A 27,028-nucleotide genomic window follows, 5' to 3' on the forward strand; every position below is an offset into this window, starting at 1 on the left:
TTCTGTGTCTCTTCTGATTTGGTTAGTGTAAATTTCTCTGGTGTATATTTTCATTGCTCCCCTTTTAGTATTTTCTTCTCTCATTCATCTATTATTATCTAGATAAAATGATAAGGTGGAAAAACTCACCACAAAAAAAAGAACAACAGGCAATACCAGTGGCTAGGGACCTAATCAATACAGACATTAGTAATATGTCAGAACTAGAGTTCAGAATGGCAATTATGAAGGTGCTAGCTGGGCTTAAAAAAAGCATGGACAATACTAGAGAATCCCTTTCTGGAGAAATAAAAGAATAAAAATCCAACCAAGTTGACATTTACAAAAGCTAATATTGATGTACAATCAAAAATGGAGGCTCTTAGTGCTAGGATAAATGAGGCAGAAGAGAGAATCAGTGATATAGAAGACCAAATAATAGAAAATAAAGAAGCTCAGCAAAAAAGAGAAAAAAACTACTGGACCATGAAGGAAGAATTCGAGAGAGAAGTGATACCAGAAGACAAAACAATATTAGAATAACTGGGATCCCAGAAGAAGGGGGGTAGGAGCAGAAGGTATATTGGAGGAAATTATACCAGAGAATTTCCCTGATTTGGTGACGGGAACAAGCATCAAAATCCAGGAGGCACAGAGAACCCCCCCAAAATGAATAAAATAGGTCCACAATGCATCATCTAATAGTAAAACTTACAAGTCTCAGTGACAAAGAGAAAATCCTGAAAGTAGCTCGGACAAGAGGTCTGTAACATACAATGGTAGAAAGATTAGCAGCTGACCTATCCACAGAGACCCAGTAGGCCAGAAAGGACCGGCATGATATATTCAGAGTATTAAATGAGAAAAATATGCAGCCAAGAATACTATATCAAGCTAGAGTGTCACTGAAAATAGAAGGAGACATAGAAAGCTCCAAGGACAAACAAAAACTAAAAGTATTTGCAAACACCAAACCAGCCCTACAGGAAATATTGAAAGGGGTCCTCCAAGCAAAGAGAGAGCCTAAAAGTTACAGACCAGAAAGGAACAGAGACAACATACAGTAACAGTCACCTTACAGGCAATACAATGGCACTAAATTTATATCTTTCAAGAGTTACCCTAAATGTAAATGGGTTAAATGCCCCAATCCAAAGACACAGGGTATCAGAATGGATTTTTTTAAAAAGACCCATTGATATGCTGTCTACAAGAAGCTAATTTTAGACCCAAAGACACTTCCATATTTAAAGAGAGGGGATGGAAAAAAATTTACCATGCTAATAGACATCCAAAGAAAGCTGGGGTGGCAATCTTTATAACAGACAAATTACATTTTAAGCCAAAGACTATAATAAGAGATGAGGAAGGACACTATATCATATTCAAAGGGTCTGTCCAACAAGATCTAACAATTGTAAATATCTATACCCCTAATGGGAGCAGCCAATCATATAAACCAATTAATAACAAAATCAAAGAAACACATCGACAATAATACAATAACAGTAGGGGACTTTAACATCCCCCCTCCCTAAAATAGACAGATCATCTAAGCAAAAGATCACAAAGAAACAAAGACTTTAAATGACTCACTGGACCAGATGGACAGGCAAATATATTTGGAACATTCCATTCCAAAGCAACAGAATACATAATCTTCTCTACTGCACATGGAACATTCTCCAGAATAGATCACATCCTGGGTCATAAATCAGGTCTCAAACAGTACCAAAATATTGGGATCATTCCCTGCATATTTTCAGACCAAAATGCTTTGAAACTAACACTCAACCACAAGAGGAAAGTTGGAAAGAACTCAAATACATGGAGGCTAAAGAGCATCCTACTACAGAATGAATGGGTCAACCAGGAAATTTAAGAAGAATTGAAAAAATTCATGGAAACAAATGAAAATGAAAACACAACTGTTCCAAATCTTTAGGATACAGCAAAAGTGGTCCTGAGAGGAAAGTATATAGCAAAACAACCCTTTCTCAAGAAACAAGAAAGGTCTCAAGTATACATCCTAACCTTCCACCTAAAGGAGCTGGAGAAAGAAAAACAAAGGAAGCCTAAACACAGCAGGAGAAGAGAAATCATAAAGATCAGAGCAGAAATCAATGAAACAGAAACCAAAAGAACAGTGGAACACATCAACAAAACTAGAAGCTGGCTCTTTGAAAGAATTAATAAGATTCATAAACCCCTGGCCACACTTATCAGAAAGAAAAGAGAAAGGATACAAATTAAAAATAATGAATGAAAGAGGAGAGATCACAACCAACACTAAAGAAATTCAAACAATTATAAGACCATATTATGAGCAACTATACACCAGCAAATTTGACAATCTGAAAGAAATGGATGCATTCCTAGAGAGACATATAAACTACCACAACTGAACCAGGAAGAAATAGAAAACCTGAAGAGACCCATAATCAGTAAGGAGATTGAAGCAGTCATCAAAACTCTCCCAACAAATAAGAGCCCAGGGCCAGACGGCTTCCCAGGGGAATTCTACCAAACATTTAAAGAAGAATTAATACCTACTCTCTTGAAACTGCTCCAAAAAATAGAAATGGATGGAAAACTTCCAAAATCATTTTATGAGGCCTCCATTTTTTGATGGTTCGATTCCAAAACAAGACAAAAAGCCTATAAAAAAAGAAGAATTAGAGTCCAATATCCTTGATGAAACCAGATGCAACAATTTTTCACCAAAATACTAGCCAACAGGATCCAACAGTACATTATATGATTATTCACCATGACCAAGTGGGATTTATTTCTGGACTGCAAGGCTGCTTCAACATCCACAAATCAATCAATGAGATAAAACACATTAATAAAAGAAAGAACAAAAACCATATGATACTCTCAATAGATGCTAAAAAAGCATTTGACAAAGTATGGTATCCTTTCTTGATAAAAACTCTTCAAAGTATAGGGATAGAGGCTACATACCTCAATATCGTCAAAGCCATCTATGAAAAAACCACCGCGAATATCATTCTCAATGGGGAAAAACTGAGAGTTTTTCCCAAGATCAGGAACACAGCAGGGCTGTCCACGATCACCACTGCTATTCAACATAGTACTAGGAGTCCTAGCTTCAGCAATCAAACAATAAAAGAAATAAAAGGCATCGAAATTGGCAAAGAAGAACTCAAACTCTCACTCTTTACAGATGATATGATACTTTATGTGGAAAACCAAAAAGACTCCACTCCAAAACTGCTAGAACTTGTACAGGAATTTTGTAAAATGTCAGAATACAAAATCAATGCACAGAAATCAGTTGCATTTCTATACACCAACAGCAAGACAGAAGAAAGAGAAATTAAGGAGTCAATCCCATCTACAATTGCACCCAAAACCGTAAGATACCTAGGAATAAACCTAACCAAAGAGGCAAAGAATCTGTACTCAGAAATCTACAAAGTACTCATGAAAGAAATTGAGGAAGACACAAAGAAATGGAAAAGCATTCCATGCTCATAGATTTGAAGAACAAATATTGTGAAAATGTCCATGCTACCTAAAGCAATCTATACATTTATGCAACCCTTATCAAAATACCATCAATTTTTTCAAAGAAATGGAACAAATAATCCTAAAATTTATATGGAACCAGAAAAAACCCTGAATAGCCAGAGGAATGTTGAAAAAGAAAGCCAAAGTTGGTAGCATCACAATTCTGGACCTCAAGCTCTATTACAAAGCTGTCATCATCAAGACAGGATGGTACTGGCACAGAAACAGACACATAGATCAATGGAACAGAATAGAGAGCCCAGAAATAGACCCTCAACTCTATGGTCAACTCATCTTCGACAAAGCAGGAAAGAATGTCCAATGGAAAAAAGACAGCTTCTTCAACAAATGGTGTTGGGAAAATTGGACGGCCACATGCAGAACAATGAAACTGGACCATTTCCTTACACCATACATGAAAATAGACTCAAAATGGATGAAGGACCTCAATGTGAGAAAGGAATCCATCAAAATCCTTGAGGAGAACATAGGCAGCAACCTCTTTGACTTCAGCCACAGCAGTTTCTTCCTAGGAACATCGCCAAAGTCAAGGGAAGCAAGGGCAAAAATGAACTATTGGGATTTCATCAAGATCAAATGCTTTTGCACAGCAAAGGAAACAGTCAACAAAACCAAAAGACAACAGACAGAATGGGAGAAGATATTTGCAAATGATATATCAGATAAAGGCCTATCATCAAAAATCTATAAAGAGCTTAGCAAACTCAACACCCAAAGAACAAATAATCCAATCAAGAAATGGGCAGAAGATATGAACAGATATTTCTGCAAGGAAGACATCCAAATGGTCAACAGACACATGGAAAAGGGCTCAACATTACCGCCATCAGGGAAATACAAATCAAAACCACAGTGAGATACCAGTCAGAATGGCTAAAACTAACAAGTCAGGAAATAGCAGATGTTGGCGAGGATGCACAGAAAAGGGAACCCTCCTACACTGTTGGTGGGAATGCAAGCTGGTGCAGCCACTCTAGAAAACAGTATGGAGATTCCTCAAAAAGTTGAAAATAGAGCTACCCTATAACCCAGCAATCGTACTACTGGGTATTTACCCTAAAGATACAAACATAGTGATCCAAAGGGGCACGTGCACCCGAATGTTTATAGCAGCAATGTCTACAATAACCAAACTATGGAAAGAACCTAGATGTCCATCAACAAATGAACGGATAAAGAAGATGTGGTATATATATATACAATGGAATACTGTGTAGCCATCAAAAAAACTTGCCATTTGCAACAACGTAGATGGAACTAGAGGGTATTATGCTGAGTGAAATAAGTCATTCAGAGAAAGACAATTATCATATGATCTCTCTAATATGAGGAATTTGAGAGTCAGGGCGGAGGGTTGTAGGGGATAGGGAGGGAAAAAATGAACAAGATGGGATCGGGAGGGAGACAAACCATAAGAGATTCTTAATCTCACAAAACAAACTGAGGGTTGCTGGGGGTTAGGGGGGTAGGGAGAGGGTGGCTGGGTTATGGACATTGGGGAGGGTATGTGCTATGTTGAGTGCTGTGAAATGTGTAAGCCTGATGATTCACAGACCTGTATCCCTAGGGCAAATACTACATTATATGTTAATTTTTAAAAAGCAATAACAGTGTACTGATTATTGGTTTTAACATATGAATAAATGAAATGAATGACAGCAATGCCACAACAGAAGGAATTAAGAATACTCTGTTAAAAGGTAACTATAGGGGCGCCTGGGTGGCTCAGTGGGTTAAGCCTCTGCCTTCGGCTCAGGTCATGATCTCAGGGTCCTGGGATCGAGCCCCGCATCGGGCTCTCTGCTCAGCGGGGAGCCTGCTTCCCTCTCTCTCTCTCTCTCTCTGCCTGCCTCTCTGTCTACTTGTGATCTCTCTCTGTCAAATAAATAAATAAAATCTTTAAAAAAAAAATAAATAAAATAAATAAAAGGTAACTATACTCCATACAAAATGGTGGTGTTATTTGAAGATAGATTTTGATCAGTTTAAACATATGTACTATAAACCATAAGATAGGCACTAAAGTTTTTTAAAATAAATTACTGACATGCTAAAAGAAATAAAATGAAATTATATAAAATGCTCAATTAAAACCAGAAAATGAAATTAAATTAAAAAATGAAAAGTTAAAAAATAAATAAATAAATAGAATAAGACCAGAAAATGCAGGAAAAAGAGGGAGGGAGAGGAAACAGAAAAATGCAAAGAAAATAGTTACAATCATGATAGATATTAATCCAACTATACTAATAATCATTTCAAATGTGAATAGTTTGACTAGATATTCATCTAGATATTCATTCTCTTACCTGCTGATTGAACTGAAAAAAATTTTAAAAGGGTTATATGGCAAATATTTATACCAACTCTGCAACTTTTCTGTAGATTTTTAAATATTCTAAAGTATTTTGTTTATTCAAAAATTAAAAGATTTTAAAAAGAAACCCAGATAAAACCAAGAGTCCATCATCTTAGATACTTTTAAATCCTCCTCCCAAAATACACTGCATTAAAAACCAATAATTTTGAGTTCATCGGCAAATGGAGGTTTAAAGATGGTGTTGTACAGAACAGCACCGTCCAAGAAAACTTTTTGTAAAGACAAAAATGTTCTGTATCTATGCAGTCCAATATAGTAACCACTAACCACATGTGGATATTGACCATCTGAAATTTAGCTAATGTGACTGAGGAATTAATTTTTTTAATTTTCTCAATAATTAATTAAATTTTAAACTTATATGGGCACATGTGCCTAGGGACCAGCACATAAGCATAAGTCTCTTATACAAATCAAATGCAACTCTTCATTTACACAAGCAACTTACTCTCCTATCTAGTTCTAGTATCTGTTTTCTCATATTTTATAGGTTCTAATATTTCAAGTTGGAATTCAGTGACATCATACATTTCAAAAAGTTTTTGTCAGTCTCTACCAGCTTATCTATATAAGTATAATTTTGTAAGTATGGTATCCAAAGAGCAAAAAATAAAATTAATCCCAATTTTAGAAACACCTAATTTTCCCCAAATTATAGACTTTATTTTCCTAGATACTCTCCAAGACCAACTTTCAGCTCAAAAACTGTCTATGAACTGGGGCGCCTGGGTGGCTCAGTGGGTTAAGCCTCTGCCTTCGGCTCAGGTCATGATCCCAGGGTCCTGGGATCGAGCCCCACATCGGGCTCTCTGCTCAGTGGGAAGCCTGCTTCCTCCTCTCTCTCTCTGCCTGACTCTCTGCCTACTTGTGATCTCGCTCTCTGTCAAGTAAATAAATAAAATCTTTAAAAAAAAAAAACCGTCTATGAACTAAACTGTTTGCAGAGTGGATTCTGAGTATTATCACATCTTTAAAGCCTATACCATAGTACTACTAGTTTTCAGTTAAAACAGAACCTCTTGGTCAAAAGCTGCTGAAATGGGGTAATCCAAATTTCCACTAAATTATCTCCCTAGAGGCACCTAGTTGGCTCAATCATTAAGCGTCTTCCTTTGGCTCAGGTCATGATCTCAGGGTCCTGGGATCAAACCCTCCATCATGCTCCCTGCTCAGCAGGAAGCCTGTTCTCCCTCTTCACTCCCCCTGCTAATGTTCCCTCTCTCGCTGTGTCTCTGTCAATTATTAATTAAAATATTAAAAACAAACAAATAAATCATCTCCCTGAAGGAGAGACAACGACTATGCTCAGTAGCACTGAAAGCTAGGACCAACTTCATGGAAGAATCTTCATTAGTCATCAGGTCAATGGACTAACGGACTAGACTGGGAAATACAGGTTGTCTTACATCAACTTAGCCATTAGAAATGGGCAATTTATCTGCCTGAAACAGTGATAAAAGGCTATTTGTTCTCCAAGCATCATCTTCTACTTCATGAAACAAGATCTTTATCTACCTGAAAATTGGAGAACTATTCCTCTACCTCAAAGGAGTACTTGCTGAGGTAACTCCAGTGAATACTTGTCTTTCTCTGCATGCTAAGAAGCCGAATTTTTCAACAAGAAATTTGGCCACAAATGAAAACCCTATAGGTGACACTGACCCCAAGAAGTACTATCTCCAGGAGGCAGAAGCCAGGAAAGCTCTGGTGACACACAGTGGATGGTCTTACCCAATTCAGCTTCAGGTGATGTGGGAAAAGAAATTTCTATATAACAGACACACTCAATGTCATTGCATCATTGTCAGAAAGGGAATATCTACCCACTCACTTCAGATGACGGTCCCTGGCATCAAATGGAAAATGAATTAGAAGTACAGAAACTGTATTGACCACAGACTTGATCAAAAAGAAGATGATTTGAAACTCATAAAAATGACAAGAGAGAAAGCAATAAAAGTATGATAGATGTGGAGCTCAATCAATGAGGAACAATTAAGAATTAGTTTTCCCCAAGCTGTAACTAGAAAACCTATAACAGAAATAGTCAGAGACAGAATTGAAGAAAACTTGTCTAATCTGATAAAAGATCTTATAACTTAGTATAAAAGCCCAATAATTTTCAAGCAACTCTCAACCAATAAGCCAAATATCTACTATTTTGTTAACGTGCCCAATTAACAGCCTAAAACAAAGTCCATAAAGCTCTACACAGAAATAACAAACAAAATGTCTTCTCTACCAAGGAATATCAGTCTGGCCTGAGGTTTTTCCCTTTAAAACACTTAGTAACCAAACAATGTCATTTTTAGGGAGAAAAAGCTATAACCCAAAACTATAACTCTGCCAAGATGTCATTCACATGTGAAGATAGTAAAAAGATATCTTCAGATACAGAGGGGATTTATATGTTCAGAAAACATACCACTATCATACCATTATTTTTTAAAAGATCAAGGGCAGTTACACTGGTAGAACACTTTCCTTCACTTTCACATTCCCATCTCAAACTACAAAAACCATATTCCTGCTTTAGCTCAATACCATCTTTCCAGGGAAGGCTGTGGGACAATTCATTTTGCCTCAAAGCAATAAATGGGCTCTGACCATTCTCTCTGATCTTCCTCTCTGACTCTGCTTTAACTGCCTGATTATGTGGCACATGCTCTCCTCTTCCTCTTGGACTCAAGTGGTAGACCGCCAGTATGAACCTCCAGGCTTGGGCAAAGAATGCATGCAGTACATCTGTGCTTGCGACTGAATGGATAAATTCATTTCTGGGAGATAACCTCAGCATTTTCAGCTATAATACTGTTGTAAATAAGATTTTGACTTTGGGCATTGATTCTATCCTCTTTGCAGAGAATACTCCTGTAAAGTTGGGACTAAAAAAATTAACAATTGGTACGCTCTTTGCGGCTTGAGTTTCCAGTGTGATTTAGGTTTGGACTATCAAATACACTCAGCAAAGATGTGAAAAAGCACTAGTGTTGCAGAAGCCATCTTCTCCAGCTGCTGCTGCTATTTCTGCTAACAAGCATAATCATGGAAGTTCTTGGTTTTTCTGCGGGTAGCATTTGCAGTCCAGTCCCTAGCTGGACATGGGCCCTCCATTTTGCTGGCACATTGTGTAACAAGTGAGATCTAGTTGTATAGTTAGCAGCAAGAAAAGCAGTTTCCTGATCATGGCCATGAGAGGATCACTCTGGAGCTGCATGCTTCCTGATCATAACAGAGGGAGAAGCTTCCTAGGTTGCCAGATTCTGGACAATAGCCTAGGAGCTCCTCTCTTATGCTCAACGCAGAATCTGCTTCTTCAGTCTTTCTGATAATTTCACAAATTATTTACCACATTATAATTTTTTCCTGCTGAAACTAGCAGGAATAGATTCATTTTTCTACCACTGAATTCCCTAGAACTAAACTCTAACCAATACAGCCAAAAAGCCATGTACTTTAGACATTACTGATCCCACTTGGCTCCCTGTGTCTGTTATCAATTCTTTAGAACTTGGGAGAGAAAAAGATGGAAGGTTAGGCTCTCCTAAACCTCCAAAGGCAGTCAACTACGAATGACATCAAAACTAAAAACTTAACATTTCAAACAATGTTGTTGCATAAAAGAACTGATAGTAAACACTAAAATCAAATCATTGACTATACAAAATTATTATAAACATGATAACAAAATGAGGTAAAAATCTCAAAAACATTACATAAAATATATGTGATATAAGAAGTATTAATTATTAAATCTAACCATTCATATGACCTTCAACTCAAGATAAAATTGATAAAAATCAGAAATTTAATAATGGGTGAAAAATAAAAGTGACATAGAGACATTAAAAAATACTATACAATTCTTACCAAAATAAAGATTTGAAATGTAGCTGGAAAGTTGTCTTTAAAAACACAGTGAATATCTTGTATGTCTCCTAATCATTAAAGGAAAAAAAATGAAATAAATAAAACAAAGGCCATCTATAGAAAAAGTCACAAAAGTAAGAAAATATTAGCCATAGTAAGGAAAAGTAAATCATAAAATAAGATGATAACAGATCAAACACTTCAGATCACAAATGTGAAAAGTATAAATTTCTCAATTAAATAATAAAGCCACTATATACTGCTTACAAAAGAAACAATAAAATTAGAATGATTAAAATGGGTTAAAAATAAAAGCCTTATGGGAAATATGTCAAATTCAAACCAAAACAAAAAAACGGAAACAGAAACAAAAAACACCAGGAACAGCATATGAATCTTAGACGAAGTCACATTTAAGGTTCAAATTAAATAGGCAGAAATGGTCATTTAAAAATCTAACCCACGAGAAGGGGATATATACTTTCTTTCTTTTTTTTTTTTAACTGTGGATATGTATTTGGTAGCAGCTCGTTAGCATTTACTTTTTTTTTTTTAATTTAAATTTTGTTAGTTAACATACAGTTCAATATTGGTTTCAGGAACAGAATTTAGTGATTTGTCACCTACATACAAACACCCAGTGCTCATGACAACAGGTGCCCTCCTTAATATCCATCATCCATCTAGCCCATCCCCTGCCCACTTCCCTCCATCAACTCTCAGTTTGTTCTCTGTCATTAAGAGTCACTTATGGCTCATTTCCCTCTTTCTTTGTTACTGTCCTTTGATAAGACACATTCAATAAAAACTAAGAAGTACCAGGAGAAACGTAGGCACACAATCATTTGTGAAGCTCATAAAATCAAGTTCTGGCAGACCATATTACTGTTAACATAAAAAACACAGACATTTTAAATAATACATAGAGGGAAAAAGAATATTTGTTCCTTGTAAAAAGAGAATAAACTTTCTAAAAATATCAATTCCTGGTTATAGTGTAAAAAGAAAGATACCTTTTTTTGAAAAAAGTTGACAACTTGTGTTAAGAATACTAAAATGCTTGTAATTCTACGTCCAAAGACTTTACACAAATAAAGGCAATTTTAGATACAGAGATATGCGTAAAGTTACCATTTGAGTGCTAACTATGTCCCAGGCCTTATGAGGGGAGTTTTACATATGTTTATATGCAGCAATGATATAAATAATAAAAATAGGGAATGAAGAATTTTTGCTAACATGGAACAATCACATAATGTAGGAGGATGCCAAACTAAGTAACAAGAATGTGAGTTTTTGTGTACCCATATGTATCCATAAAAATAGCATGATCAACTGTGGCAATGTTGACGGTATAGTTTAGTACTCTAACTAGGAGTTGACTTGAGAAAACCTATTAGCTCGTTATGAAGAAGAAAGAAATGGCAGTTCAGCAGAAAATTTAATAAAGCCAGAATATCACCATGACTTGTTTCTATCATACAAGGGACTGTTAACAATTATGGCCAAGACAATTAAAATTTATGTAACAGGCCAATCAGAAACACTGAAAAGGAAGAACTATATGATGTTTGAATGTATATGAGAGGGGAAAAACTACCCAAACTGGTTGAAACTGATTAAAGTATTAAACTATCATACCTCAGAGAAGAATTATTAGTACAAGACAAAAATGAATAAAGGCTTACTTGGAAAACACAAAATCTACAAGGTTTATCATGAGATAAGCACACATATACTGTTTTTGTAAAATCCAAAATGAAAAAGAATCATCATCAGTAAATTAAGAGAGTAAATTGAGAGAGTAGGATTATACTGAGAAGAATCCACATCAAAATTGACTAGTGTCATTTAAAACTCTTGCCTTCGGCAGCTCCTCTATGAAATTTGAAATTTTGTTTTGAAATAACAAAAACTCATGCATGCTTGCAATTTGCTGTTCACTATGTTAAGTCCAACACATCTGTTTAATTCTTTCATCAACTCTATGTAGTAGATCTGACTAGCATTTCCCTTTCACAGATGATGCAACTACAGCTTAGAGAAAATTTTTTAGTTGTCCAACTAGAAGATGTGAAGCCAGAACTTTCAACTCAGGTCCATCTAACTCTAAGCCCCTGCCTTTAACCATTATGCAATTTCTTTGCATCAGTGTTTCTTTACTGTAACCGCCTTTTGCACAACACTTCAATTAACTCAAATCCAAATTAATCATAAAATGTTAAGAGCAAATATGGAGATAAAGCTAGAAATTATGCTTCCCTAAATTCTCTTCCCTGTTTGTTTCCAGACTGGAGCTGGCTTAAAGAAGAACTTTTTCAAGCAGACAGTGGAAGTGAGGTTTAGCTGAAAGCCACTGTGGTGAAATGCAAGGATAGACTGCTACAGAGTTAGCAGGAGGTTCCAGTTTGCCCTGGCTGTCCTCAGTCCCCCATACACTTTCCCTCAACAGCAGCCCCAGGCCCATCCACAGGTCTTTGACAGTGGACACAGGGAGGCATTAGCTACCCAGAGTTCTGGCTCTCCATAGGTTCTTCCATGACCTTTCCCTTCCCAGTCTTACTCTGGCAGCTGGATGTCTTTGGATTTTCATATTAACTGGTTGATGATTTTTATTTTCTGATCCTTCAATTTCCTTTTTGGACCCTCTCTTTTCCAGCTCCTCCCACAGTTCTGTAAGTTCTAACTCTTAATAAATCGCTTCTCTCACATTCCATAATGGTTCTGCTTCTATCACTGAAGCTTAACTAATTATAAAAAATACATAACTTTTAAATATAAACTTATTAGAATATTTTAAATTAAATGTATTTTCAAAGACAAAATATTAAGCATGCAGGTATAAATCCTAATAAACAATCTTTGACTGAGGAATAAGAAAATGCTAAGAAAGGTTAAGTTAGGGGCACCTAGGTGGCTCAGTCGTTAAGCATCTGCCTTTCACTCAGGTCATGATCCCAGGGTCCTGGGATCGAGCCCCAAATTGGGCTCCCTGTGGGGATCCTGCTTCTCCCTCTCCCACTCCCCTTGTCTGTGTTACCTCTCTTGCTGTCTCTCTGTCAAATAAATAAAATCTTTTAAAAAATAAATTAAAAATAAATTTAAAAAAGGATTCGTACATCCTATCTTTTATTTATGTCAAAGCACAAAAAAATATTCTGATAGTGTTGACACTGAATTTCATTTCACTAATAATATGTTTCTTCCCAGAGATAAGAAAATAAGTCATATTTTGGGGCGCCTGGGTGGCTCAGTGGGTTAAAGCCGCTGCCTTCGGCTCGGGTCATGTTCCCAGGGTCCTGGGATCGAGCCCCACGTCGGGCTCTCTGCTCACCAGGGAGCCTGCTTCCTCCTCTCTCTCTCTGCCTGCCTCTCTGCCTACTTGTGATCTCTGTCTGTGAAATGAATAAATAAAATCTTTAAAAAAAAAAAAAGAAAATAAGTCATATTTTAATTAACAGGAACAAATGAAAAATAATTCATATATTTATGGATTTCTTACTGTCTTAGTCCACTTGAGCTGTTAAAACAAAATACCATAGATTATGTGGCTTCAACAACAATAATTTATTTCTCACAGTTCTGGGGGCTGGGAAGTCCAAGATCAAGGTGCCCACAGGTTCAGTGTCTGCCCAATTCCTGGTTAACAGAAGGCTGTCTTCTTACCTTGCCCTCACGCGGCAGAAGGAATAACAGAGATCTCTGCCATCTCTCTTATAAGTACATTAACCCATTCGTGAGGGCTCTATCTCCCAAATTTGGCCCATACTTCCTAATACCATCATACTGCAGGTTAGGATTCCAATAATATGAATTTGCAGAGTACATAGACATTTAGTCCCTAACACTTACTATCTACAAAGGTATGATATGCCCAAGGATAGGACATAAGAACAGCTTACATTTGAGGCCCCTGGCTGGCTCAGTTCATTAAGCTGCTGTCTTTGGCTCAAGACACGATCTCTGGGTCTTGGGATTGAGCCCCACATTGGGTTTCCTGCTCTGCAGGGAGTCTGCTTCTCTATCTCTCTCTCTCCCCCTCTGTCCTTCGCATCGTCTGTTCTCTCTCTCTCTCAATCTCTCTCTCTAATAAATAAATAAAAATATTTTTTAAAAAATTTTTTAAATAAAAAATAAATTTTAAAAAAGAACATCCTAGTTTTGTATGAGACCCAAAAATAAAGGCTGTACTTACTTAATTTGTTACTAAATGAAAACTATATAGATTAAAGTTACATCAGGACACTATTACCAAGGCACCATGTCATTTTTCCAGATAAAATACCTACTCCCAGGGTGCTGGGGTGGCTCACGCAGCTAAGCATCTGACTCTTGATTTCAGCTCAGGTCATGATCTTGAGGTTGTGAGATTGAGGCCCCCTGCCCCACCCCAGCCTCTGCACTGGGTGTGCAGAGATTCCTGCTTAAGATTCTCTCTCTCTCCTTCTGTCTCTACCCCACCCCCCAAACAAATAAAATCTACCCCCAAATATTCAGATGAAATAATATACCTAATTGTATACCTAGCAGTAAAAGATTTACATATGATCAGGACTGTGCTATAAAGCCCATCGTATGTAGCCTTGGTGTGTAAGTATGTGTATGGATCTTTAGTTGGGGAGCTGGTAAAGGTCAATTAAATTAAAAGTTATCTCAACAAATCAGTCAGTATGCTCTGGTTGCAAGGAAGAGACTAACTCAAATAGGTTTTTTAAAAAAAAAGTCATATGGGGGCATTTATTGGCTCATAGAACTTAAGAGTCAAAGGACAAGGATGATTTTGAACACTCCTAGATCTAAGGGCTGAAACCATGTCTCCAGGACCCAGTCTCTCCCCAGTCCTTTTCTGCTTCCCTCTGTGTTCTTTCCACCTCCAGGAATCCACTCCTGTCACTGTGACAACAGAGAGGACAAAATGGCTGTCAGCAGCCTCAGATTTACACATTCTTTTCTTCTCAACCAAAGCAGAAAAGAAGGGCTTCTCTTACCCAAGAAACTGGACAAAAGTGCTAGACCCTGATTCCACTGGCTCAAACTGGGTCATATACCTATTCCTAAATTGATGCCTGTGGCCCGAAGGATATAAGCTATACTGATTGGCTCAAGCTACCTGCCAAACTCAGCCACACCCAGACAGCATTAAAAATTAAAATAACAATAACAACAACAAAAATAATAATAATTAAAGGAATGGGGGCTTGCCAGATTCACAATAATGTTCACTACTGTTAGATTTCCCATTTGAAAAACCATGTGGGAAATGAACTGAGATAAAGAAATGAATTTGGGGAACCATCACCCAGCTTCGCTTTTTTAAAATCTTGGTAACTGCTAAATACTCTGTTTCTCTTTAGCCGTGCAGCACACACTATAACTTCAACCCAGTTGTCTATGAAGTTGGGAAACAATCTCCCAGAAAAATCTACTATTACTCAAAGAATTCTGACTAGATCTGGCCTTGCTGAATGTCCTTAAAATTTTCAACTTTTACAAATTCTTGTACTAACCCACAAATTTCCAATCATTCTTCTTGACAGATCAGTATTTGTGACAGAAACTATTCTTAATTTTTATTAAAAATCTCATTTGCCAGTAGCCTCATATATTTTTAAAATGTCTAGCCTAATTTCCTCAAATCTGCACATATCCCATATTTTTCTTGGCTATAACTAGTCACTAAGACTTATTAGCAAAGGAATTCTCCAAGAAACTCTAAAATACAAGTCAGCACAGATTTTTGTTTTCATGTTTTTCTTGACTCTCAGAAAAGGTATTTGTTTTTTCCTCCCAGAATAAGCCACCACCTTAAGTTTCCTCTTTTCACCCTTTGGAAATAGCTATTATTGTTAGAAGGGAGCATTAGTATAAATTCTTGAAGTAACACATCAGAAAAACTAGGTTGAGTTTAGGCGGTCTCTCAATTCTATGACTCGCAGCAAAACTTCTAAACATCAGGAGAAAAGCAAGTTAAAACAAACCCTTTACCAGCTGCTACATGTGAGGTGGATCAATAACACTAACTGACAACTTTTCATATGAAATTCAAGCAGTCTGAAGTTTCCTTTTTCTATTCCCTGAATATCTGTTCCTCTACTTCAAAGGACCGTCTGCTGCAGAGCAAGGAGAGGTGGTTCATACACAACAGCACCCGTCTTCTGTTTAAATCGTAACATCCGGCAGTTCTGGAGCTGCCAGGCAATGATAAAAGGGCACAGGGCTTTGATTGTTTATACTTCAATAGCAAAGGCAGAGGAGCACTGTGAATAAGGGCACAAGCTTAGTAGACAAGCATTGCTGGGTTCCAGCTGCAGCTCTGCCCCCTACCTCTCCTGTGTGTGACCTTGAACAAATTACTTAACTCTCTGAGCTCTTCCTTTTCTCATCTGTAAAATTAATATTATAATAACAATATTTCTCTTTCTTGGTTGGTAGGAGAATTAAGTGAGTATCCACTATAAAGTGCTTAACCAAAAACTTGCACTTTAAAATAACAGCTAACACTTACTGAGCATTTATTATGTGCCAGGTATAAAAAGCATTCGATTCATCTATTTATCCATTTAACGAATATCTGTGAGTATTTACTATGTACCAGGTACTGTTCTAAACACTAGGATATCAATGACCAAAAAATAGATTCCTTCCTGTAGTTTAATACTTCTTAAATAGCTATTAATATTATAATACAATTAATAAGCATAATACATCTAATATATAAAAACAATAATAATCAAAACAAAATAAAATTCCTCAAAGTTAATGATATGATAAAAACTTGCCTAAAGTCCTGAAGAGCTGCTGGCCTCTGCAAACACTTCAGGGATAATGGCCCAATGAAGTCAGCCAAGCAAACTTGAGGAAACAGAGACTCTCCTGCACCAGGGGTTCTGATATCATTTCACAGTTGAGTTCCTTCTGACTGGAGATAAATGAAAATGAAAGCAGTATGAAGATTTTCTGCAATGCTGAAATGCTACTAATGTTCTGAAGATCTAAGAAAATAGAGTAGACTATTCATCTTTCTCGGTTCCTACAAGAGTTTTAGGATAGTCACTGCTCTCCCAAAATTTCAAATATCAGCGAAGGGCCATTTAGCAATATGCTAAGATTGAAGTGACATGTCGAGCAAAACCGTGATTTCAGTTTCTATTCACTGGTATCTGCCCCTTTCACACACAAAGTTAGATTTTCATATCTGGACAGCATTCCTGTTCTTGACCTGAATTTAAAATATTTTACATATATATATATATATGTATGTATGTATATATAAAATTTTTAATAATATTGTTTTGGTCTTTTACATTTTAAGTAATTTCTACATCCAACATGGGGCTCAAACTTACAACCCTGACATTAAGAGTCACATGCTCTACAGACAAAGCCAGCCAGGTTCCCCATGAATGTATCCTGAGTATCAATCATCCAAATCATAAAGATCAGTTTCATTTAAAGCAAAGTCACCATCCATTGTGTTAATCTCTATCAGTCATTAGCTAGAAAAGAGAAAAAAAAGAAATTTCACTTGAAAAAAACAATGGGACCATGTCCATCAGGGCTAAAGGAGGATACGAAAGGTGTTGGGCAAGCCATCAGGAAAATACAAATCAAAACCACAATGAGATAGTACTTCACAACCACCAATGTGACTATACTCAAAAACCAAGATAAAAACAAGTATTGGTGAGAATGTGGAGGAACTGGAAGTCTCACACATTGCTGGTGGAAATTTAAAATGGTGCAGCTGCTTTGGAAAATGGTCTGCCAGTTCATCAAAAGAGTTAGTAAACTTAGAGTTACCATAGGACCTAGCAATTCCACTCCTAGGTATATACCTAAGAGAAATGAAACCACATGTCCACACAAAAACCTGTACATGAATGTTCATAGTAACATGATTCATAATAGCCAAACAGTGGAAACAACCCGTGTGACCTCCAGCTGATGAATGTGTAAACCAAATAGAACATCCATACAATAGAATATTACTTAACAGTAGAAAGGAATGAAATAGGGACAGATGCCATAACGTGGATGAACTTCAAAAACATTCTGCTAAGTGAAATGAGGCAGTCCAAAAAGATTACACATTGTATGACTGCATTTATATGAAATGGTCAGAATATGGAAAATCCATACAGACAAAGTAGATTACTGCTTGCCCAGAGCTGGAAGGACGAAGAATGGGGAATGACTATTAATTGGTACAGCATTTCTCTTTGAGGTGAAGAAAATGTCCTAAAATTAGAAAGGGATAGTGGTTGCAGAACTCTGTGAATACACTAAAAACCACTGAAATGTACATAAGTTATATCTCAATAAAGCCATTTTTAAAAGTACTGACACTGCAGAAAGAATAAATTGCCTTTACCCAAAATACTACTCTTTTTGTTGTTACTCAGTATTTCGCTCCATGGTATGATTGCACAGACTTGGGGGAGAGCTCACTGTCCCTGAAATATCTCTTTTCCTTGCCCTACTCCTACTTCACTACCTTGTGAAATTATACCTTATTAACTTCATTGAACCTTCAGCTTAAATCTTTGCTTCTAACAAATATTCACAATAGATCAAGGAAAGATTTCTCATTGAACCTTATCAATCATGTGCTGTTTAGCGTGAATGAGTTTGGCAAATCTTCTGCTGACAGAGGGATTTGGTTGAGGAACAGAATGATAAAGTGCTAAGGGATGGAGGAGAGGAGTCAAGATGGCAGAGAAGTAGCAAGCTGAGATGACATCAGGTAGCAGGAGATCAGCTAGATAGCTTATCAAACCATTGCGAACACCTACAAATCTAACAGGAGATCAAAGAGAAGAAGTGCAACAATTCTAGAAACAGAAAATCAACAACTTTCTGAAAGGTAGGACCAGTGGAGAAGTAAATCTAAAGTGATGGGAAGATAGACCACGGGGGGAGGGGCCAACTCCAGCAAGCGGCAGAACAACGGAGCACAAAATCTGAACTTTTAAAAGTCTGCTCCACTGAGGGACATCACTCCAGAAGCTAAACCAGGGTGAAGCCCACGTGGGGTCAATGCAACCCCAGGTCCCACGGGGTCACAGAAGGATGGGGTGTCTGAGTGTCACAGAGCGCACAGGTATTAGAGCAGGGAAACCAGCTACAGAGACAGGGCCAAGGAGTGAGCACTCAACTCGGTGTTACCTTGAACCAGTCACAGGTTGGGTGAGATCGAAGGGCGGCCGGAGGCCAAGGAGATGGGAGTGATTGAGCGCTTTTCTCCAAGCATGGCCAGAGGCCAGGGAGATGGGAATGATTGAGTGCTTTTCTCTGAGGGCACACTGAAGAGTGGGCCCTGAGCTCTCGGCTCCTCCAGGCTGGAGATTGGGAGGCCGCCATCTTCATTCCAATCCTCCGGAACTCTACGGAACTCTACGGAAAGCATTCAGGGAACAAAAGCTCCCAAAAGAGAACCAGAGCGGATTATTAGCCTGGCCCCTGGTAAGGGCGGTGCAATTCCGCCTCGGGCAAAGAGACTTGAGAACAGGCCCCTCCCCCAGAAGATCAACAAGAAATCCAGCCAAGACCAAGCTCACTTACCAAGGAGAACAGCTGAATTCCAGAGGAGGAGAAAGCAAAGCATGGAATTCATGGCTTTCGCCCCATAATTCTTTAGTCTTGCAGTTAATTAAATTTTTTTATTTTATTTTTTTTCTTCTGCTAAATTCTTTTTAACTTTTACCCTTTCCTCTTTTAACATATTTAACTAGTTTATCTTAACAATACCTTTCATTAAAAAAAATAATAATAATCTTCTGTGAACCTTCATTATTATAGCCCTATTTTAACCATCATTGTATCTAACTTTATTTTGTGTGTATACATAGGGTTTTTTCTTCTAAAAAATTTGGGGTACAACTTCTTCTAATAGATCAAAATATACCCTAAATCTAGCTCTGAGCTTGTTCTAGTCTCCAGCCCAAGCAAATTCTCAACGCCTTCTTTTTCGTTATTCTCCCAACCAACTTATTTTATCAACTCCTTTTTTAGAAATTAAAAAAAAAATTTTTTTTTCATCTTTATAGGCATATTCCATCCCTTCATTGTGTTTACCCTTATATATGTTTTTCATTCTTTAAAATTTTGGGAGGTAGTTTCTTCTAAGAGACCAAAATACTCCCAAAATTAAGTGGGTGACCCTGTTCTAGACACCAGTTTAATATATATACATATGTTTTCCTTTTTATATTTTTTCTTAATTAGTTTTTCTTTTTTAATTTTTTTTTCTGAACTTTTTCTTATCCCTTTTTTTCCTCCCACAACTTGGGGTCTCTTCTGATTTGGTTAAAGCACATTCTCCTGGGGTTTCTGCCACCCTTTTAGTATTTTATTTGTGCCTTCATATATTCTTATCTGGACAAAATGACAAGACGGGAAAACCCACCACAAAAAAAAAAAAAAAAAAAAAGAACCAGAGGCAGTACCAAAGGCTAGGGACCTAATCAATAAAACATTGGTAATATGTCAGATCTAGAGTTCAGAATGATGATTTTCAAGGCTCTAGCTGGGCTCAAAAAAGGCATGGAAGATATTAGAGAAACCCTCTCTGGAGATATAAAAGCCCTTTCTGGAGAAATAAAAGAATTAAAATCTAACCAAGTTGAAATCAAAAAAGCTACTAATGAGGTGCAATCAAAAATGGAGGCTCTGGGGTGCCTGGGTGGCTCAGTGGGTTAAGCCGCTGCCTTCGGCTCAGGTCATGATCCCAGGTCCTGGGTTCGAGCCCCACATCGGGCTTTCTGCTCAGCGGGGAGCCTGCTTCCTCCTCTCTCTCTGCCTGCCTCTCTGCCTACTTGTGATTTCTCTCTGTCAAATAAATAAATAAAATCTTTAAAAAAAAATGGAGGCTCTCACTGCTAGGATAAAGGAGGCAGAAGAAAGAATTAGTGATATAGAAGACCAAATGACAGAGAATAAAGAAGCTGAGCAAAAGAGGGACAAACAGCTACTGGACCACGAGGGGAGAATTCGAGAGATAAGTGACACCATAAGACGAAACAACATTAGAATAATTGGGATTCCAGAAGAAGAAGAAAGAGAGAGGGGAGCAGAAGGTATATTGGGGAGAATTATTGTAGAAAATTTCCCTAATATGGCAAAGGGAACAAGCATCAAACTCCAGGAGGTGCAGAGAACCCCCCCTCAAAATCAGTAAGAATAGGTCCACACCCTGTCACCTAATGGTAAAATTTACAATTCTTTGCAACAAAGAGAAAATCCTGAAAGCAGCCCGGGAAAAGAAGTCTGTAACATACAATGGTAAAAATATTAGATTGGCAGTGGACTTATCCACAGAGATCTGGCAGGCCAGAAAGAACTGGCATGATATATTCAGAGCACTAAATGAGAAAAACATGCAGCCAAGAATACTATATCCAGCTAGGCTATCATTGAAAATAGAAGGAAAGATAAAAAGCTTCCAGGACAAACAAAAGCTAAAAGAATTTGCAAACACCAAACCAGCTCTACAGGAAATATTGAAAGGGGTCCTCTAAGCAAAGAGAGAACCTAAAAGTAGTAGACAAGAAAGGAACAGAGACAATCTACAGTAACAGTCACCTTAGAGGCCATACAATGGCACTAAATTCATATCTCTCAATAGTTACCCTGAATGTTAACGGGCTAAATGCCCCAATCAAAACACACAGGGTTACAGAATGGATAAAAAAACAAAACCCATCAATATGTTGCCTATAAGAAACACATTTTAGACCCAAAGACACCTCCAGATTAAAAGTGAGGGGGTGGTAAACAATTTACCATGCCAATGGACATCAGAAGAAAGCTGGGGTAGCAATCCTTATATCAGAAAATTAAACTTTAAGCCAAAGACTATAATAAGAGATGAGGAAGGACACTATATCATACTCAAAGGGTCTGTCCAACAAGAAGACCTAACAATTTTAAATATCTATGCCCCTAACATGGGAACAGTCAACTATATAAACCAACTAATAACAAAATCAAAGAAACACATCGACAATAATACACTAATAGTAGGGGACTTTACCACTCCCCTCACTGAAATGGACAGATCATCCAAGCAAAAGAACAACAAGGAAATAAAGGCCTTAAATGACACACTGGACCAGATGGACATACAGATATATTCAGAACATTCCATCCCAAAGCAACAGAATACACTCTTCTCTAGTGCACATGGAACATTCTCCAGAATAGATCACATCCTGGGTCATAAATCAGATCTCAACCGGTATCAAAAGATTGGGATCATTCCCTGCATATTTTCAGACCGCAATGCTCTGAAGCTAGAACTCAATCACAAGAGGAAATTTGGAAGGAACCCAAATACATGGAGACTAAACAGCATCCTTCTAAAGAATGAATGGGTCAACCAGGAAATTAAAGAAGAATTGAAAAAATTCATGCAAACAAATGATAATGAAAACACAACGGTTCAAAATCTTTGGGACACAGCAAAGGCAGTCCTGAGAGGAAAATATATAGCGATATAAGCCTTCCTCAAGAAACAAGAAAGGTCTCAAATACACAACCTAACCCTACACCTAAAGGAGCTGGAGAAAGAACAAGAAAGAAAGCCTAAACACAGCAGGAGAAGAGAAATCATAAAGATCAGAGCAGAAATCAATGAAATGGAAACCAAAAAAACAATAGAACACAACAATGAAACTAGGAGCTGGTTCTTTGAAAGAATTAATAAGATTCATAAACCCCTGGCCAGAATTATCAAAGAGAAAAGAGAAAGGACCCAAATTAATAAAATCATGAATGAAGGAGGAGAGATCACAACCAAAACCAAAGAAATACAAACAATTATAAGAACATACTATGAGCAACTCTACGCCAACAAATTTGACAATCTGGAAGAAATGGATGCATTCCTACCACAACTGAACCCAAAAGAAATAGAAAACCTGAACAGACCCATAACCAGTAAGGAGACTGAAACAGTCATCAAAAATCTCCAAACAAACAAAAGCCCAGGGCCAGACGGCTTCCCGGGGGAATTCTACCAAACATTGAAAGAAGAATTAATTCCTATTCTCCTGAAACTGCTCCAAAAAATAGAAATGGATGGAAAACTTCCAAACTCATTTTATGAGGCCAGCATCACCTTGATCCCAAAACCAGACAAGGATCCCATCAAAAAAGAGAATTACAGACCAATATTCTTGATGAACACAGATGTGAAAATTCTCACCAAAATTCTAGCCAATAGGATCCAACAGTACATTACAAGGATTATTCACCACGACCAAGTGGGATTTATTCCAGGGCTGCAAGGTTCGTTCAACATCCACAAATCAATCAATGTGATACAACACATTAATAAAAGAAAGAACAAGAACCATATGATACTCTCAATACATGCTGAAAAAGCATTTGACAAAGTACAGCATCCCTTCCTGATCAAAACTCTTCAAAATGTAGGGATAGAGGGTACATACCTCAATATTATCAAAGCCATCTATGAAAAACCCACCGCAAATATCATTCTCGATGGAGAAAAACTGAAAGCTTTTCCGCTAAGGTCAGGAACACGGCAGGGATGTCCGTTATCACCACTGCTATTCAACATAGTACTAGAAGTCCTAGCCTCAGCAATCAGACAACAAAAGGAAATTAAAGGCATCCATATCGGCAAAGAAGAAGTCAAACTATCACTCTTTGCAGATTATATGATACTTTATGTGGAAAACCAAAAAGGCTCCACTCCAAAACTGCTAGAACTTGTACAGGAATTCTGTAAAGTGTCAGGATATAAAATCAATGCACAGAAATCAGTTGCATTTCTTTACACCAAGAACAAGACAGAAGAAGAGCAATTAAGGAGTCAATCCCATTTTCAATTGCACCCAAAACCATAACATACCTAGGAATAAACCTAACCAAAGAGGCAAAGAATCTATACTCAGAAAACTATAAAGTACTCATGAAAGAAATTGAGGAAGACACAAAGAAATGGAAAAATGTTCCATGCTCCTGGATTGGAAGAATAAATATTGTGAAAATGTCCATGCTACCTAAAGCAATCTACACATTTAATACAATCCCTATCAAAATCCCATCCGTTTTTTTCAAAGAAATGGAACAAATAATCCTAAAATTTATATGGAACCAGAAAAGACCTCGAATAGCCAAAGGAATATTGAAAAAGAAAGCCAAAGTTGGTAGCATCACAATTCTGGACCTCAAGCTCTATTACAAAGCTGTCATCATCAAGACAGGATGGTACTGGCACAGAAACAGACACATAGATCAATGGAACAGAATAGAGAGCCCAGAAATAGACTCTCAACTCTATGGTCAACTCATCTTCGACAAAGCAGGAAAGAATGTCCAATGGAAAAAAGACAGCTTCTTCAACAAATGGTGTTGGGAAAATTGGACGGCCACATGCAGAACAATGAAACTGGACCATTTCCTTACACCATACATGAAAATAGACTCAAAATGGATGAAGGACCTCAATGTGAGAAAGGAATCCATCAAAATCCTTGAGGAGAACATAGGCAGCAACCTCTTTGACTTCAGCCACAGCAGTTTCTTCCTAGGAACATCGCCAAAGTCAAGGGAAGCAAGGGCAAAAATGAACTATTGGGATTTCATCAAGATCAAATGCTTTTGCACAGCAAAGGAAACAGTCAACAAAACCAAAAGACAACTGACAGAATGGGAGAAGATATTTGAATACAACTTATCAGATAAAGGGCTAGTATCCAATATCTATAAAGAGCTTAGCAAACTCAACAACCAAAGAACAAATAATCAAATCAAGAAATGGGCAGAGGACATGAACAGACATTTCTGCAAAGAAGACATCCAGATGGCCAACAGACACATGAAAAAGTGCTCAACATTACTCAGCATCAGGGAAATACAAATCAAAACCACAATGAGATACCATCTCACACCAGTCAGAATGGCTAAAATTAACAAGTCAGGAAACGACAGATGCTAGCGGGGATGTGGAGAAAGGGGAACCCTCCTACACTGTGGTGAGAATGCAAGCTGGTGCAGCCTCTCTGGAAAACAGTATGGAGGTTCCTCAAAAAGTTGAAAATAGAGCTACCCTATGACCCAGCAATTGCACTACTGGGTATTTACCCTAAAGATACAAACGTAGTGATCCGAAGGGGCACGTGCACCCACATATTTATAGCAGCAATGTCCACAATAGCCAAACTATAGAAAGAACCTAGATGTCCATCAACAGATGAATGGATAAAGAAGAAATGGTATATATATACAATGGAATACTATACAGCCATCAAGAGAAATGAAATCTTGCCATTTGTGACAACGTGGATGGAACTAGAGGGTATTATGCTTAGCAAAATAAGTCAATTGGAGAAAGACAACTATCATATGATCTCCCTGATATGAGGAATTGGAGAAGCAACGTGGGGGGTTTGGGGGTTAGGAAAAGAATAAATGAAACAAGATGGGATTGGCGGGGAGACAGACCATCAGAGACTCTTAATCTCACAAAACAAACTGAGGGTTGCTGGGGGGAAGGGGGTCGGGAGAGGGTGGTGGGGTTATGGACATTGGGGAGGGTATGTGCTATGGTGAATGCTGTGAAGTGTGTAAACCTGGTGATTCAAAGACCTGTACCTCTACATTATATGTTTATAAAAAAACTAAAAAATTATAAAAAAAAAAAAAGAATGCTAGCAATATAGAAAAGAGTAGCCTGGGGCAGATAAAAGGTATGTGAGAATGATATCATTATACATTAGTAAAAATAGCACATTTAAAAAAAAAAAGTACTAAGGGATGAAGGAATAGGGCAAAGAGAAAAGGTTAGGGACATGCAAATTTTCATCTCAGTATTTTAGTACCACTGATCTACTGCCTACCTGTCTTTGCTAATGCCCCGACCTGTTTCCTCTTTTTCTTCCTTTTCTCATCTACCAATCCATAAAACCTCTGCACCTTGCAGAGCCTAACTGAAAGGCCACTTATACCAGAAGCTAAGATTGCATAAAATTACTACTCATTTTTTTATTTCTTCTGGTTTTGGTCCATATCTTTATTGATTTTCACTTGAAATTACTTTGAAATTTTTTCATTCTGCTTCACATATATTGGTTTCTCACCCTAGTATAAAAAAATAGTTCTGTAACTTTTCTATGTCATAGATAGTAGATAGACTTTCTTTAGAGGATCAATTCCAGTGGAAAATCAGGAGCTATCTGAAAAGGACTCCAAATCATGTCCACCCTCAGTAAGGAGTACATTGCAATCAATTAGCTAAGTTTGCATTGAGCATGGGAGTGGGTAAAGAATAGGCATGTTATCCCTGACAGCTATCACCGCTTGTAGAAACCCTTGTTATTTGATATTTCCCTCTACCTTATAATCAGACATGATTTAATTACACAGTAGAAAAACTTTCTTCATTGTTTCATACGAGTACAGGTTGACTTGCTAGCAAAATCCTTTGCTAATAATCCTAATATTCTATACTCAAAAATACTCTGTGATACCACAATATTTCATCTTTCCATACTATCTAGGTGTCTTAGATCTTTTGACTTCCATTAACAAGAAAAATAAATTTAAATATATCTATAACATACTGTATAGCAGACAATTGGATTGTTGGTTGTCTACCTAAAACTCCATCACTTTCATCCTTTCTTCCAGAAATAATAATGCTGTTCTATTCGCCATCCTTCTCCACAAGTCTCCATGATTAAAGGAATGCTGATGCCACTGCGAAACAAAGAGTTGAAGTCAGTTTGAAAGAAGCCAATCAAAAAAAAAATTAAAAATTAAAAATTAAAAAAAAGAAGAAGCCAATCATGACAATCCTATTCCCCTGCCTGGTATTGGTTTAAGCCAGGAATGTGATGCAGTTCTGATGAGGTAAAGTCTCCTGATGAGGGGTGTCTGGGAAAGCCTTTTCTACTTTTCAAGACTCACAGAAATAGATATTCTTTCTCTGGATATTGCTGTGTCTAGATACTGTCCCCAGAACTGCTATAGACATCATGCTGTGGGTCTGAAAACAAGGCTTACCCAAAATGAGAGTGAAACAGAATAAATGACAAAGAGGCAGAGCCAAAGCCCTAACAACCTGTACAAGGAGCGTTCCCTACCAATGGACTTCTTGTTAAAAGAAGTAATGATCCCAGTACTTTTTAAACCCACTGAAACTCAATAATACTTCACCCAAAATAATATATACTCATTCTAAATGATAGCTGTACCTACATATTTGACAGCACA

General features: G+C 37.4%; 1 long non-coding RNA gene across 1 annotated transcript in view; it reads left to right on the plus strand.

Moving 5' to 3' along the window:
• Window positions 1–26,598, plus strand: part of LOC125102575 (uncharacterized) — a 44,972-nt gene extending 18,374 nt beyond the window's left edge. The window contains exon 3 of the long non-coding RNA XR_007128155.1: window positions 26,444–26,598. This is a non-coding gene — a long non-coding RNA (uncharacterized LOC125102575). The remainder of the gene's footprint in view (window positions 1–26,443) is intronic.
• The last annotated feature ends 430 nt before the right edge of the window (window positions 26,599–27,028 follow it).

This window comes from Lutra lutra, chromosome 6 (genome assembly GCF_902655055.1).
Source record: "Lutra lutra chromosome 6, mLutLut1.2, whole genome shotgun sequence".
Taxonomy (NCBI): Eukaryota; Metazoa; Chordata; class Mammalia; order Carnivora; family Mustelidae; genus Lutra; species Lutra lutra.